The sequence below is a fragment of the Lissotriton helveticus genome, chromosome 12 (assembly GCF_964261635.1).
Source record: "Lissotriton helveticus chromosome 12, aLisHel1.1, whole genome shotgun sequence".
In the NCBI taxonomy this organism is placed as follows: Eukaryota; Metazoa; Chordata; class Amphibia; order Caudata; family Salamandridae; genus Lissotriton; species Lissotriton helveticus.
In genome coordinates, this window is record NC_136073.1 from 804,838,157 (window position 1) to 804,854,646 (window position 16,490).

Consider the following 16,490-nt stretch of genomic DNA (forward strand, 5'->3'; position numbering starts at 1 on the left):
TGCTGCCAGCCCAGAGACTCCAACAAAAGGAGGCTTGATAACCCCTGAGACTCGGCCTTTCTTATGGCCGAGTATCCCAGCAGGGGTTAGAAATAAGAAAGCCCCGTCCTGTCCCGCCTGCACTTTGTTGTGATCGAAAGCAGACAACAACGTGCAGGCGCTGCTGAATGTGTCCCGGTGTTTGGAAATTACACTGGGACGAATTCAGCATCTTTTTTAGTGGGGCCAACTTCTTGGCTGGGTGGACGGCACCCACCCTATGAAAGAAGTGGGGGGACGCCGTCCACCCGCGTGGACCCCCGACTCGTGCCCTGGTTGTCTTGATTGAGAGGCTTCAGGATTTTCTCCGAGCGTTCAATGTTTCATATCCGGTCCTTAAAGCAGGAAGATGAAGGTAAGTGGGAACAAACAGATTTAGGTGAAGCAGGGGAGGAGTTAATATTCTAAGGAGAAGTAGAAGAAGCTGTAGAAATTCCTCATTGTGAGATTTCATTGGTTGGTAATGCAGCAAATGTGCTTGTTTAGTCAGTAGTAGTAAAAAATATGTTCATCTAAACCAATGTTTTCTTAAACTATACCGTACATACAATACAATATTTAAACTTCTCATTTAACCCCTTCGGTGCTCACGACGGAGCGGTTCCGTCATGAGCGCCGGTTAAGCTGTGCTTATGACGGAACCGTTCCGTCATGGCCCCGCCCGCTCAATAGAACGTTCAGCGCAGTGCAAAAATTCGCCCCGCGCTGAAGGTGTTAAAACCCCCCACTCGTCCACAACGCCTGTAAAAACTTACCCACCTCACAGGTTACATCCAAACATTTTATTTCGTATACAAGTCCAATTGCCACAGCCCTGTTCACAAATCCATATTTAATAAAAAAATAGGTTTTGGCTCCTAAAAGATAACATTTTTTTATAAACTATCTATTAAATATGAACTTGGGTACAGCGCATTCCTAATCTACTCGATATTAGGTCGGTAGCGGTTAGAAGGATCCCATTGATCTGCAGGAATGATGGAGATGGGGATCTCGCTATAGGATTGCTTCCCTGTTGAGAAGATAAAGTATGTAGCAAAAGCATAGGCAAATATGTAAGGAAATGGGGATAAAGTTAGATCCCATTGCCTATAGGTAGAAAGGTCTTTAAAGGGATGGATGTGTCTTTGCTAGATTTACAATTTGTTTTACTGACCACCTTGGGGTTTTCAATCACTTTGAGTATAAAGCGGCCCTCGAAGAGAGAGCTGTGCTAGTTGTGCAAAAAAATTAAAGCTAATACGGCGTTTGATGAGAGGGTCAGTTAGGAAGGAACTAGAGAAACTAGTCAGGAGAGGGGTTGTACAGAGTAAATAACCACCGCAGAGGATGGCCCTAGTGGTGTTGGTCATCACGTCATGGAGTAAAATTAGTATGTAGATAAAGATATTTGAACCAGACATCTGGAGGAATTGGCTTTCTTTACTATTGCAGAAATGTTGAGTCTCCTAGGTGAAGAGACCTTCAGCGGCGGCTCATCCGTTATGGCAGAGGTGCGTTGCCTCCCCCCCCCCCCTCCCGCCTTCCAATGGCCAGTTGAGGGAAAGGAAGAACTAAAATTATAATAAAACAGTATTATTATCATTTTATTTTTTCTCTGGATGGAGCCGAGCCTTTGGGGGCGGGGCCATGCCATGACAGGCATGGAAGGGGAGTGGTGGGCAGCACTGCTGTCAGTGCGCATGGCGGTTTGGCTGGCCATCTAAGGACGGACAAACCGCCATGTGCATTGACATCTCCCCAACCCGAGCTGCATTGCCGGGTGGAGACTCCCAGTCCCCTTTGAAGTGGAAAACAAGCCTGCTCAGGCCAATCCCAGCACTTATCCTATGCTGGCCAGCATGAGAGAAGCACTGGGATTGGTCGTCGGGAGTCTGGGAACCTCAGGATGTACACAGCAGGAAGGAGAAGAGGGGCAGAGCGGTCATCAGTGAGGGGCAGGTGTTATTTTCTTTTGGTTTATTTTGTCGTCTGTCCATCCCCCCACCCCATACCCGTCCCCCACCCGCCACTCTGCCACGAAACCAGCCGCTACTGGAGACTGTTATAGTGATCCACATCTGTTCTCTGCCTACTATTATTAGGTTGTGTTGTACCATGATTCAGGGCTGCCCACTTTGTTTATTACACCCTTGGTGGGTTTATCGTTTTCACAGGTTGCCTTTTGGGTTGGTATCAGCAGTGGTGATTTAGCTGCGTATTATGCAGGAGAGGCTGGAAGAAATGGAAAACAATTTATTTTGCCATCTGACAGTTTGGTACATTGTATATGAACGATTCTGTCAAGGGTTTCTGACAGGTGCTGGAAATGTTGCTGCAAAAATGTGGAAATAGAAGTGAAAGACAAATGACTGGTAGGTGTAGGCATAATAGCATATCATGTGCCATATTATTATTAGTTATAGTTTTGTAAAGCGCACAGCTACCCCAAAGGGTTTCTCGGCGCTCAGCATTATGGAACTAAAGGACTGTCTACTTAGAATAGCCATGTCTTCAAATCTTTGTGGGACACAAGAAGAGAGGTGCTGTCCCTGAGGAATTTGGGAAAGGAGTTCCAAAATTTCGAACCAAGCTCTGCAAAAGAATGTCCTCCCATACAGGCCATACCAGGTACATCATTTCTAAGGACAAAGTGAAAAATCAAGTTTCCTCCCAACTGAGTGACAATGTAGGCTCCTGAAGCAGTTGATAAGCAGAAGCTAGTCATTTTGTTTTTTTTTTAAACACATTTTATTTGTCAAGTGGCACATATACTGCAGGGCCCTGTACCCCAGGGGCGTCCGCACAATCAGAACATATAATATTGACTTTGACATTTTGCAGAAAGATACCCAAGAAAAATTAAAGGTAATACAATAAGTAGCTAGTCATTTTTAGGTCAAATGAATACTTTTGCAACTTCATGAAGCATTGCAGGAAAGGTTGGAACAAATCATAGTCCCGGAAAAAGGGAGTGTGTCTTGTTTGCACAGAGGTACCTGCGAAAGTGAGATTATCAAGAAGGTGATCGGTGTGGTTCCATCACTACAAACATTTGATATTGGGCATGACAAGGTTTTGACCTCAGCTGCTATTACTTGTAGTTTTGGAGACACTTTAGCACAGGTAGTTGACATTGGATGACATAGAGCGGGTGGTTGGGCTTGGCCCAACATACATATTCCGTATTGGTAGTGACAAGCGTTGGCCTGGGACCGAGCAACAGGCGATTCAGATGTTTTCATTGGGACTTGCTATGTGTCATATGCTCATCCCACAAACTGTTGAGGCCTATGGTCATCCGAAAGGGGTGTTTACGGGCTACTTCATGTTGATTTCATGTTGTTAGTAGGAATGAGAGTACAATTTCAGGCTGTGTTGCATTCCTGGGTTAACATTGTGGAGTTAGATTTTGGTTATGTAAATGTACAGGAATTTATATAGCGCAAATCACCAAGCGGTTTCTAAGCGCTTGCTTAGGGAACCCGTCCTGGTATTCCCCTGTGAAATAACCCTAGCAGGGTATCCGCAAGGTGAAAGCCAGGCATCCCGCCACGAGGGGCCGTTGTGGAGATGAAGCAAGCTATTGCCCAAAGTCGCAGAGTGTGAACCCGTGAATCGAGTAGGTACCGGAGCGAGAATTGTCGAGTCCATGGACATTTTAGGACTCAAGACCCCGCCGAGCCGGGAATTGAACCCTGGTCCCGGGCTGACCTCTGCTTCCAGGTCTGCCTCCTCTAACCAGTGAGCCACACTTCTCCACAATACGTTATACGCTGGAGGGGCAGAACTAGGTGGAACTGGGATGGGCAGAGCCATGACCCATGTCCATGGTGAAGATGGGGAGACTGCAGAAGTGCACATGGCAAACGATAGGCAAAATGTGTGGATGGCTGGAATCAAGTAAGATGTTATAGGTGGCTGATCAGGCAAAGAGAGTGAACAGGATTTTAAAAGATTAAGCATAAGATTAGGCCTGGGTGGACTTTACGGAGTAGTGAAAAAAAAACTCTCCAACGCTCCACAGAGTTCCACAAGTGGTGGAGTGAGGTAAGTTGCGCTGCTTGTGCTGATTTTTAGGGCCAGGTGATTGTCCTGCTCTGTAAAATCAGCACAAGCGGCACAACATATAGCGTAAGAGGTCGCAGCTTCTTTCTGCTGCTCGAGTAGATTTTCTACTCGAGCTGCCGCTTCCTCAATACGAAGGGCAGGTTTTTCAACGAGAGCGGTAGCGACCATCCACGACTGCCCACGTTGAGAAATCTTACCGGAAGGTGGTCTAGCATTGGATTTCCCTCGCTCACGCTCGCCAACTTACCATTGGCAAGCTGCGAGAGACGAAAAACTTCACTACGTAGAGGTTTTGCGAACTCCGTGCTCTACCCGGAGCAGAGTTTGCTGCCTAGGCCTACATAAGATGACTTTCTTGGACGGCCTGCTATTAAAGACCATGGAACTGGTATCCACTGAGGGTTTGCGAGAGAAGATTTTTGTACCCAGCATATGAAGTGCATTTGACCAGGTGACTGACAAAGAGCAGCATATTAGTAGCCCCAAAATTGTCAGTGAAGTAGACATCATGGTAAAAAATCCTGTACTCATTATGTTTCTTGTGTTAAAGTGCATCTGGTGCCGAAGCACACTTGTTACTGATGGAAGTTCTGGCCAAGCAGTTGGTCAAACTGGCCCGAGATAGTGTCGGGCTGAGTGGAGGTGGTGTCCCTGAGCTCCTGTGTTTTCAATTCGGGTTGGTGGTGACAAAGTGGTTGTTCTTTTACCACCAGAGTGTTGATAGAATTCTAAAGGGCGGGATGCGGCGGGTGTTTCTTGTAGAAAGGAATCCATTAGATTATTGTGTAGGGTAAAAATTGTGTTTGGTGCAATAAGAGGTTCCCTTGAAGAGTACACAGTCAGGCACAGAAGAATGTTTTATTGTGTTGGATTGGACAGCCAAGGAGTATCTTTAATGGTGAGTGGAGCGGCAGGGACAGCGGCCATACTGAGACGATGTAGACCACCAGATATTCGCCAATGCCGGGATGGAAGTTCTACCTCTATTGTTTCCCTCAACGGACACGGCTAAGCTGCTGTCACCGCTGCTGCAGTGGAGCCTTGAAAGTAGACAGGGACGAAGTCATTGAGAATGTGATGGACAGGACAGGTTTGAACTGATGCGTGAGAGCGACAAAGGTACGGAGGACAGTCCGCGGAGGAATGGTCAGATTGCCACCATGCGTTATCCTGGTTTTAGGGACAGGGTTTTCTATGTAGTAATTGGAGCCTTCCAGCGTTGAAAAAGCGAGGTACATTACTATGATTCTCAGGAATGGCTAAACATGGACCATGGGGAGGCTGTACAAAGAGCTTGAGGGCGTGTTTAAGGGTGGTATTGTTGTGCCTCTAGTGATGTGCACCTTGGCTTACAATAGTGAAAGTAACTGACCAAGACCATGATGATTCATATACCCGGAAATGTAAAGATTACTCGATATAAACTCCTTTTTTTCATTTGTTAAGATGGGTGTGGAGAATATAGGTGCCTATATTTCTGGCCCTATATTCCATGTCTTTAGTGTTATGTATGGAATAATAGTACACAATATGTAATCAAGGGTGTGCTAGAGTCCTAGCTGGTCCTGGCATTATAGAATACTACAAGAACACTTTAATTAGGTTCATTTAAACCCTGAATAAAACCCTTCTGCCGCCATCGGAGAGTTCTCATCGTTTCATGCACTAACTCAGGCCTCCGAATGCCTCTATGGCAAGCATTCACCTATCAACTTTTTTTGGGCTATCTCACCCACATAAACTAAAAGACAAAAGTTTAAGTGGTACAACCTCTGGGTTATGATTGCCAAACATTTGCTCCATTTTTGCAATACACTGAGGTTCTGGTTGTGCGCTAGCGCCTACTCAAAATCCTAAATCCAAAACTACTCACCCCTTATGGTCTCAAGGCGCTGGGGGCCGTCGGAGAGATTAAGTGAGTTTTTGCCCAGAGTCACATGGTGCTGAGTATGAGCTGTCGCCGGGTATCAAACCGTGAGCCCTGGGCTCTGGAGTCAGCCGCCCTGGCCGCTGCACGCACTTAAGGAGTTCATGTGTCATCATACCTGAACTTGTGATAGCTCGGTGGTCCCAGGAGTAGGTGATATAGGGCCAGATGTAGGTAATTCCTATTTACCGACTCTTAAATACCGAATCATACCAATTCGGTATTTAAGAGTAGGTAAATAGGAAGGAGGCATATGTAGGTAAATCTCATTTCTAATTTACCGATTCTGTAACAGTCGGTATTTAACGATTCTGTGAATACCGAATCGGTATTTCACATTGATTCCTATGGGCCTTGAAGCCCATAGGAATCAATGTGAAATACCAATTCGGTATTTACAGAATCGGTAAATACCGATTCCTGCAAGGGTGCAGGGGGTGTCACTTTGACACCCTCTAGCACCCCAAGTACAGGCTTGTGTGACATGTGGCACACATACATGCCCTAAGGGCATGTCTGTGTGTCACATTGCACAGGTGTGCATGCACAGATGTGCATGCACACCTGAATTCGGTATTTTACCACCCAATAGGATTGGGTGGTAAAATACCGACTCTTAAGGGCCTGTGGCACTCTTAGGAGTGTGCGCTACATATGGATTTACAGAATCGGTATGTTTACCGATTCGGTAAAATACCGAAGTGGTAAATTTACCGATTCGGTAAATATACCGATTCTGTAAATAACTACCCACCTACATCTCAAAAGCCAAATACCGGTCGGTAACGTCCGAAATCGGCCGTTACCGACCGGTATTTGGCTACCTACATCTGGCCCTAAGTGTTGTAGAAAAACTGATATCCAGTTATATGAATTATTAGGCCGGGCAAAATCACAGTAGCCTGAACAGAAACACCCTACCTGCAAGTCTTGCCTCATCCACCGGAATTCTAAGAAGTGGTGTCTCATACCTGCAGGTGACTCATCATTTCTGCAAGCCCTGCCTCCTGCCTTCAAGACAGGACAGGTCTGTTAACGAAGGTTCTCCCGCTTCCGTAGAGCGTCATGTGCTGCGTCAAACTTGTGCCAGCCTTGGGGCTAGTTCTGCTTCTCACACAAGGTTTCCACCTTTTATTGCTGAAAGGAGGGAGCCCATTTCTCTCAGATCCTCTCCTACTAACCTCTGAATACAAATTTAAGATGTGAAGGGTGAGGCGTGTTAGGAGACTATTTTATGAAACACACACATATATATATACACACACACATATATATTTTTATATATATACACACACACACACATATATATATTTATATATATATATAAATTAATATATATATATATTATAAATTAATATATATATATATATATATATATTCACTGAAAAAACCATAGGTTTCACACCAGTTATAGTTAGCTGGAAATTTTACTCGCATAAAACCATTGAAATCCCCACGTTATAGTTAGTTGGACTCACTGTAACTTGCGCGCCTGCAATGCACTGCTGATGACATCACATATTACATCACTCATGACATGGTCAGTGACATCACTCATGACATCACTGATGACACCATCCAGTGAATGTGTGTGTTTCTGAAAAATAAATATTAGTGAGTAATGTTTAAATATTTAAATATATGTATTATTGTTTCACTTTCTGTATAAGTGGCTGCATGGGTTGCTGAGTAGGTACTTGTGTATGTATATGGGTTATTAGATGTTTTTCTTAGTATCAGTATGAGTGTTTGTATGGTTTGGTGGGGGTATTACTTAGCACATAGATGCATGAATGACTGACTCTCTCTTTGTATGTGTTTTGAAGACAGCATATGTGCAGGACTGTATGGGTGGATGAGTGTATATATGTGTGTGTTAGTGACTGAATGACTGTCTCACTAGTGTCTTTATCAGGAATTACATATGTTTTAATCTAATATATGTGAATATTGATGTATATAAGTGAGTATATGTGAGAGTAAGGGATTTTAAGAGTTCCTGTTTAAATTAGTATGTGCTTCTATAAGTGATTGTTTGAGAGAGTAAGTACGTGTTAGTTTCCTTAGAAGTAAAGTGGTAGTGTATGTATAGCTGTATATGCAAATAAATGGATGTTCAATAGTTTATTTGCATGTGTGAGTATGTGTCAGAGTATCTTTTAGATGACTGTCGGTGTGTATCAGGATGTATAGGTGTATCACTACATATGATGAGTGAGTATATGTATGAGTGACTATATAGAACAGAACTGTTGGTGAATAAGTGGATGTGTATATAGATGGTGGAATTATTGAATTGGTTGTTGTTACTGGTATGGGTATCTACATCTTTTTGAAAATTTTAGTTTTTATTATTGAATATGTGCTTCAAGGGTTACATTACAGTGAAAGGAGGTCTGTCACTCTGTCACAAGGATGGTGTCATCAGTGATGTCATGAGTGATCTCACTGACCATGTCATGAGTGATGTAATATGTGATGTCATCAGCAGTGCATTGCAGGCGCGCAAGTTATAGTGAGTCCAACTAACTATAACGTGGGAATTTCAATGGTTTTATGCGAGTAAAATTTCCAGCTAACTATAACTGGTGTGAAACCTATGGTTTTTTCAGTGAATTTAATAGGTTTTTTAAATGCTAATTCCTAACTACAACTGGTGTGAAACCTATGGTTTTTTCAGTGAATTTCAATGTTTTTTCAATAGCAAATCTCTATAGGTATAAAAAGTAAAAAAATTTATAACGAATTTTATATTGTATAATTATGTTTTTTTTTTGCCCTGGGGCTCTCCCGGGGCGCGTACCGGTGAACGCACGGGTAAGCGCAATGTTACGGTGCGCCCCGGGGCGCGTACCGGGGAGCGTCCCGTTAGCGCTATTCTCGTGAACGAAAACAACATCGTGATGTTTCGTGTAACCGCGTGATGCGTCATATGACGCACTGCCTAAGCGCACCCGGAGGCACGCGAGCGCATACGATCGCGCAACGTCTTGATGCGCTTACGCTACGCACTCCCGGGCGCACCCCGGAGCGCGACTACGGGCGCACCCCGGGGCACGTAGCGTAAGCGCGTCGGGTCATGTGATCTGAAAATAACACTTTTCATTGGTGCAGATCAGTTTTGGTTTCCAAATGAAGAAAGCCCGGATCATGTGACTTGAAAATAACACTTTTCATTGGTCAAGAACAGTTCTGTTTTCCAAATGATGAACGACTACACCTTTTTTCCTTATTCTGACTTTGTCCTTTGACTGAGGAAGACCTGTTTCAACAAAAAAGAGAATTATTTTGTACTTTAAAATGGCTACAGTAGCAGCAGCAGCTGGAGCATCTGCACCACCACCACCACCAAGAGGACCACCACAACAGTACATTGGTGGTCAAGAAGAGGAGGAGGAGGAAGAGGAAGAAGAGGAGAGGAGAAGATGGCTGGCTGAAGACAATACCCCATACCAGCCAAGGCCACACATTGTATGGGAGTTTTTTTCAATCCTAGAGGGCAAGAAAAAAGTCAATGCGACCAAGGTAACTTGCCTAATCTGTGGCTCAGAACTCTCAAGGGGCAACCCAAACAAAAAATATTCCTTTGGTAATAATACCATGATTAGACATATGACCCGCAAGCATCCAAACAACTATTCTCGTGCAGAGATGAGGGAACTGGCCAGAAACCTCCCCCAGTCTTCAAGGACCACCTCCAAAAGAAAGCAACCCACTCCATCGGGACCAGAAACAACGGAGACGATGCCTTGCATTCAACAACGATTTGAAGATTTTAGAGTAACATGTATTTACTGTGGTAAGCTCATCTCCTATGGTGAAAAGAGCGTAAAGCTCATCGTCTTTGCTGGTGACAACCACAATTGCCCCAAAAAACCCTAATTTTTTCAGTTTTTTGTTATTTGCTCCAGTTGAGCCATTTTCAATTCCCTTTTTTTGTTTCTCCCCATAAAAAATACAAAAAAAATATAAAACTGTTCAGAAAAGCCAAAAAAAGTACAAAATGTTCAAAAAAACATTAAAAAAATATAAAACAACAAAAAGAAGAAAAAAAACAGTTCTTTTTAGAACTACCTTTAATTTATAAAAATAAACCAATATTTTTAAAGAATCTCTGTCAATTTTCTTTCCTCAGGGTACGCGCACCGGGGCGCGCACCCCAAAAAAAGAAAAAAAAATGAATGAAGGAGTTAGCATGAGGGAAGAACACAAAGAGACTAATGTTAAGAGAAAGAGAGCTAGAGGGAGAAACACAGAAGGATTGTTTATTACATAGTAAAAAACAGAGAAGGTGTAATAGGGTGAAAGTGAAAAAAGTAAAATGAATAAGGGAGCGAAAGAAGGGAAGAGAGAGGAAGAAGACTAAAGTAGAAATAGTGGGAGAATGTGAGTGGGTGTTGAAAGAAAAAGAAAGGACAGTAAAAAATGGGGAATGAAGGGTATTGACGGAACCGGGATAAATGAACAACGGTGAGGGAGGGTGAGAAAAGAGCAGTGAGTGTAAGAAAAGAGGGGTGAAAGAGGGTGAAAAATTGAATTAGGATAAGACATGGGGAGTGACAAAGAGAAAGGACAGAGAGAGTAAAGGAAACAATGCCTGAATGGGTGTGAGTGAAACAGCAAAGAAAGGTAAGTAATGCAGTGTGTGTGACTTATAGGGAGTCAGTGAGTGTAGGTCGGGGTGTGGGTGTGTAAGGTGTGTCTGTGGGTGTGGGTGTGTGGGGTGTTTCGGTGTGGGTGGAGGTGAGGGTGTGTGAGATATGTGTGGGGGGTGTGTGGGGGTGGGGGTTATATGTGTGGGATGTATGTGTGTATATGGAATGTGTGTGTGTGTGTGTGAGGAGTGTGTGTGGGTGGTGTGTGTGTGTATGAGGTGTGTGTGTGGTGTGTGTGGGGTGTATGTCAGAGGTGTGTGTATATGTTGGGAGGGGGAAGAGGTGTGTGTGTAGGAGTAAGGTAAATAATTAAGAAAAACAGAATGAGTAAAGAAGCAAAGGAAGGGAACAGAGGGTAAGTGAAGTAAAGAATAGGGACTGAAAGAAGTTGAATATGAGAGGGGAAATAGGGAAATTGGAGTAAACATGGAGAATAAGAATAAGTGAGGGAAGCAGAGTAAAGAAACAGGAGTGAGGTTGGTTGAGAAAATATTAGTGAGCTTAAAGCAAAGGGTGATGACAAACTACATTTTTTTAGTCACACTTACCATATAATAAATGTAACTTTAATTACATTTTTTTACTACACTTTGTATCTGTGAAAGAGAGAAGAAAAAAATAAGTTATAATTAGTAAAATATGTATTTTAAATTAAAAGATACAAATGAATGAGGATGTAACGAGAGAGCACCCCGATGGAAATCAACACCCGACTGACTCGGGGCGGCCGGACCCAGTCCGAGGACAAAATGAGGATGGATCGGCCCGGATGCGGGCTGTGGACCCTGGACCTGGTGAAGCGGAGTAGGGTGGGCAGAGCCGGTGCCTGTAGGGGACTCACCGACCCCACGAGCAAGTAAGATAGTTAGGATAGGAATGGGTTAAAGCACTCTGCGAAGTTGGGGAAGCGGGCGGGGGTATGTCCGTGGAGCAGGGGAGCAGGGAGGGGGGATAGTAGGGGGGAGTTTTTAAGTTCATGTTAATGTTACTAGTCATCACATACACCACATGGTACACGACTACAAGGTATGCCACACCACTCTCTTGCATTGTCGCAGAGCGATGCGCTTACACTGGATTCAGCAGCCTGTCCTTCAAAATACTGCCCACACGATCCAATGACCCAACGGCTTCACACTGCACCTGCTGAGGGCGCTAGTACGACGGTGGAAGTACCCCCCCTGCGCCTGCTCACCTGGAACGTCAGGGGACTGGGGGATAAAATAAAAAGAGGGTTGGTCCTGCAGGCAGTTAAGCGCCAGAGCCCAGATCTAGTTATGCTCCAAGAAACACACCTCTCCGGGACAACCTGTAAAGCCCTTGATAGGTGGGGATATGTAATGGCAGTACATGCGGAATTCACAACAGGGTCCAGGGGAGTAGGAATACTTATGAAAAAGACATCGCCCTTTATGGTGGAACACCGCCGAACGGACGATCAGGGCCGTTTCGCAGCATTGCACGGCCAGTGGGAGGGGAGGCCCCTCAACGTGGTATCCGTTTACATCTCCCCGGCGCTCCACTCTATAGCATTGCCTGCCCTAGGTAAATTCCTCCTAGACCTCCCGGAGGGGGACACAATTATAGGGGGTGATCTCAATGCGATAATGGACCCCACGTTAGATACATATCCCGTCAGAGACCGCCCCCGAGGGACTGCAACGCTCCCTAGCTTTCTAGAAGCAATGGGCATCACAGACGTATGGCGGCAACTGTACCCTGCAGCGACACAATACACATTTTACTCTGCGGCGCACAATAGCCTATCGCGGATAGATTACTTCCTGTTCCTGGGGATTGGACTGGGGAAAATTGACACGATGGACATCCTGCCCAGAGGCATATCTGACCACTCACCCATACTGCTATCACTCACCACCAAAGAAAAGAAGTGCGCTAGAATCTACCCTTTATACCCCAACTATTTGAAGATCCCTAAGATCAGGAAGAAACTCAAATTGGCGACCACACACTATTTTGAAAAAAACGCGGGAACGGTTTCTTCTCCCACGGATCTATGGGAGGCATACAAAACGGTCCTGCGGGGGGAAGCAATTGCAGCCATAACAGGTCACAAGCGAGAGTCCCGACAAGATCTCACAGAACTCGAACTGACACTCCACAACGCGAACAACACGCACATGGCAAATCCCACCCCGGAAACAGCACACTTCCTGCAGTTACGACAGCAGCAATATCAGGCCCACCTGAAGACAAAAGTCCAAGGATATATCACAAGCACAGCGCATAGAATATATGATGTAGGCGATAAGGCCGGGAAAATGTTGGCATGGTTGGATAGGCGAGGGGGTAGTAATAGAGGGATACAGAGGCTCCACGCACATAACGGACAGCTGCAGACACACCCAGAGGAAATAGTACGCACCTTGGCGCGCCATTTTCAAGAGATATATACCCCAGAACATGACATCACTGCCTCGGCGGCATCACTCTCGCTTGAGACCATTGCTATCCCCGGGCTTACGCACGAGGCGAGGCAGGAACTAGAGGCTGAACCGACAGTAGATGAAGTTCAATTGGCGGTTCAGGCACTGCAGTCGGGTAAAGCGCTGGGTCCCAATGGACTACCGGTGGAATGGTATAAGTCGATGGCTTCAGACCTCAGCAAGCCGCTCCTAGATATGTATCTGGAGAGCCGGGATAAGGCGAAATTGCCGCTGGACCAGCGTACAGCCACGATTGTGGCCATACTGAAGCCCGGGAAGCCTCCGACCGAATGCACCTCTTACCGCCCAATTTCTCTGCTAAACGTAGAAGCCAAGGTTCTGGCAAAACTACTGGCTAACCGTCTGATACACCATCTACAGACACTGATCCACCCTGATCAGTCAGGCTTTATGCCTCACAGGAGTACAGCACTGAACCTCAGGCGGGTCCATGGGGTGATGGCACGTGCGCACCTTCTCCCTGAAAAGGCAGTAATTCTCTCCCTTGATGCCAAAATGGCTTTCGATCTAGTGGAGTGGGAATACCTCTTTGCAGTGCTGGCACGTATGGGCTTTGGTCCGAACTTTATAGCATGGGTGAGACTACTCTACACGAAACCGGTAGCGCAGGTTGTGGCGAATGGCCACATCTCGCGGACGTTCCCGCTGGGGCGGGGACTAGACAGGGATGCCCTCTGTCACCCTTACTCTTTGCCTTAGTGCTAGAACCCCCAGCTGTTCTGATTAGAACAACGCCATTACTCAGGGGTATCACATGGGAGGATGGATGGGAGGATAGAATATCTCTATACGCGGACGATATGCTCATTTACATGGTTGACCCGGAAAACGGGATCCCGGCTTTATTAAAAATCTCTGTAATACGCATGGGAAATCGTCAGGTTATACCCTGAACTGGTCCAAGTCGGTAATATACATACTGAAGGGTCCGGAGCCGGTGTTGCAGGAGGACTGCCCCCTGGCGTTGACGGCAAACTCCTTTAAATACCTGGGCATTGTCATTACAAAGACTGACACGGACTTTTTTGATAAAAACTTAAAACCTCCTATGGAACGCCTGCGCGCAGACGTTAAACACTGGGCGACCCTGCCACTGACTCTCCTCGGACGAGCGGCCCTGTATAAAATGATGGCGCTCCCCCGGTTCCTCTATATACTAGAAAACACCCCGTACCTTGTCACACCGAGGTACTTCAAACAAGTGGCGGCGCTAATCTCCAACCTACTCTGGAATAATGGCCCGGCGCGTATAGCGTACGACAAGTTGGTTAAAAGTTGGTACGAGGGCGGAATCGCTCTACCTAACATCCAACTATATTACTGGGCAGCCCAGCTTAAAATAATAAACCAGTGGATCCACGCCCCGCGGAACGATCCAGCATACACTGCGGACTGGTCACAACTGGGGACGGAGGGAATGCTCTCTGCATTGTATAACAAACAACGTGTCAAAAAACTGTTGGGACCGATGCAGCACACGGTGGCCCTTTGGCATATCGCACAAACACGGTTAGGGTGGAAGGGGAAAATCACCAAATTAACACCGCTATGGGACACAAAATCACTAGGGAACCTCAGATCTTGTAAAGGCTTTAAACAATGGGATTACATTGGAATTTCTACAGTGGGGGACCTATGGGATAAGGGAACGGTGATCACATTCCCACAGCTTCAGCAACAATATGGCCTGAGCCCCGCAGAAACGTTTAGATATGTGCAGATACGTCACGCGCTGCTGCAGGCGGTCCCGGCGGGCACTGAACTACCAGAGTCCTCCCCATTAGAGGATAGGCTGCTTACTGACTTTATGCAACAGAGCGCGACCTCCCTCACCTATAAAAAACTAGTCAACAACCTGGAGGACCCCACATTGAAACTAAAAGAGAGATGGGTAGGGGAGGTGGGTGAGGTTGATGAGGCAGAATGGAATGAAGCACTAGCCTCCCCGAGAGAAGTTGGCATATCAGCTAAATTCAGATTAGTACAACTCAAAGTACTCCACCGCATTTATTACACGAGGACGCTACTCCACAAAATACATAGAGCACCCCACCCTTTTTGTCTTAGGGGATACGGGGAGGAGGGGACTCTGTTTCATACGTTATGGGACTGCCCACAGATACAAGAATTTTGGAAGCAAGTCATGCGCACTGTCTCCCAAGCGCTTAAAATCTCTGTTCTACCAGAACCTCGCAAATGCTTGTTGAACATATGGGATCCCAACGATCTGAATAGATATGGGCTGATTTGGGCTACGCTGGCCATTACAGTGGCTAAACGAGACATTGCGCAGAAGTGGGGTGCGCCGGAACTGCCTACAGCGCACAGATGGGCCAACAACATGGACGTGCTGATGGTCACAGAAAGGGAGGTTTATGTGCTCAGGGCCTGCCCCCGCAAATGGAACAAGGTATGGGCAGCGTGGAATGTGTATAGGGGGGAGATCTGTGAACCCCTTCCGGAAGGAGAAGATCTGGACTCAGACGAGGAAGACGAGTAGATAACTGGGTGGAGGCTTGCAAAATTTCCAGGAACAGAAGGGGTATTGTTCTAAGTTAGCTATGTTGAGTGGCGAGACGAGGGAATTATAGGGTGGCAGGTTACTCAATGTACCAATGTGCTGAAGAGCAAAATGTGATGACTTATGTTCAGTTTTAAGTTTCAAAGTTATGAAGGTTAATGTGATGTGAAGTGCACATCGGTAAGTATTTATAAACTGTGTTAAACATGACCGTCGAAACAAATAGTTGAGATCCTGAACGTTTTGAATTACTACAAACTAAAAGTATATCAGTAGCATGTGACAGATATCCTACTCATCAGACGAACGAATACATGTATGCGGAATTGAGATTCAATTGTGTTAATGTATGTACACCTTGAGCACTCAAATCAATAAAGATTTATTAAAAAAAAAAAAAAGATACAAATGAAGAGGTTAAAAAGCATAACAGTGTATTTAGAAATAAAGTAAGAGTGAAGGACATAGAAAGGGAAATAAAGTAAGGTAGAAGGACAAAAAGAGAGTAAAAGAAATAGAAGGAGAGCAAATTAGTAAGAGTAAGGCATATAGATTCACTGACAGAGAGGAAGAGAAGAACAGAGAAATGAACTGTAGGTAAGAAAGATACTAAAACAATGTGAGTTAGCAAAACTAAGTCAGGAAACAGTAGTAAGTAAAAAGATAATGACAGAGACGGAAAAGAGTCTAATTAAGGATGCATTTAGAAGAATGAGGTATGTGTGTGGCTGTGGGGGTGTGGGGTTGTGTGCGTGTGAGTGTGTATGGGACGTACTTGTAGGTACCTAAAACAGCCACAGAACCCAAAAGCTCTTTTCAGAGCTACCCTA